This window comes from Rhinopithecus bieti, unplaced genomic scaffold (genome assembly GCF_001698545.2).
Source record: "Rhinopithecus bieti isolate Rb0 unplaced genomic scaffold, ASM169854v2 scaffold_12232, whole genome shotgun sequence".
In the NCBI taxonomy this organism is placed as follows: Eukaryota; Metazoa; Chordata; class Mammalia; order Primates; family Cercopithecidae; genus Rhinopithecus; species Rhinopithecus bieti.
Window position 1 is genome coordinate 1 of NW_016885013.1, and position 899 is coordinate 899.

The 899-nt window shown below is 45.5% G+C and overlaps 1 pseudogene; it reads right to left on the minus strand.

Annotated features, from left to right (window-relative positions):
- Positions 1-266: 266 nt before the first annotated feature.
- LOC108525826 (melanoma-associated antigen C2-like) lies at positions 267-894 on the minus strand (annotated as a pseudogene).
- Between the last annotated feature and the right edge of the window lie 5 nt (positions 895-899).

The window sequence follows — 899 nt, forward strand, 5'->3', positions numbered from 1 at the left end:
TATCAGACTGTTACTCTTAAACTAGATAAACAGCAATACATATGTGACTAATATTTATAAAATAATATTCTGAAGCTAATTCAACCTACTGTTAAAAGGAAAATCATTCAAAAGTACACAAAAGGAAAAGAGGTAAATCTCCATCTCTCCCATAGGGAACAGAAATGCGAAGAACACTGTTGTTCCCTCAAGCCCACCTGGGCCCTCCACTACCTAGTACCTCAACTGCCCTCTTCAAACACAGAGGTAAGAAACTGCCCTAGACTTCACTCAAGACAGGAGAAGATTTTGGAGATGCCACGGAACCTTGCACTGGCCATGGCAGTAGCATCATTTTGGTGTCAATTATGGCCTGGGCTCTGTCTTCCACATCTTTCAAAGCATCCTTGGAGGAGGTTGGAAAGGAACTAGGGATGGTATTGTTTTGCATGGCCAAAATCTCATTACTTTCTTCTTGCTAGTTTCTGAATGGGCTCTAGGACCCCACAGGAATTCATAAGTAGAAGAGCACTACTGGGCACATGCCGATACTCCAGGTAATGTCCCTGCACTCAAACTTTAGTGGCGAGCTCCCTGGGCTCCCCACAGATGAAGTCCACCCTCTGAGCATACACCCCTATTGCATTCAGCACTTCCCAGATGACCTCCTCAGACGCACAGTTGCCCTTAATGAAGATCAAACTCAGAATAAGAATCAGGAGGTGGTTCGGGGCATGCCCTGCTCATCACTCAGACTCCCCTCACAGCTGAGCTCTAATGTGTTTACAAAGACATAGGAGTCATCGGGGTCCACTTCTCTCAGGGAAATGCCAAAAGAATCTCTATGAACTCACGGGCTTTCCTGAAGATCATAGGAAAGTAGCCCATGTACCTGCTGATGACATTCGTCACCATCTCTG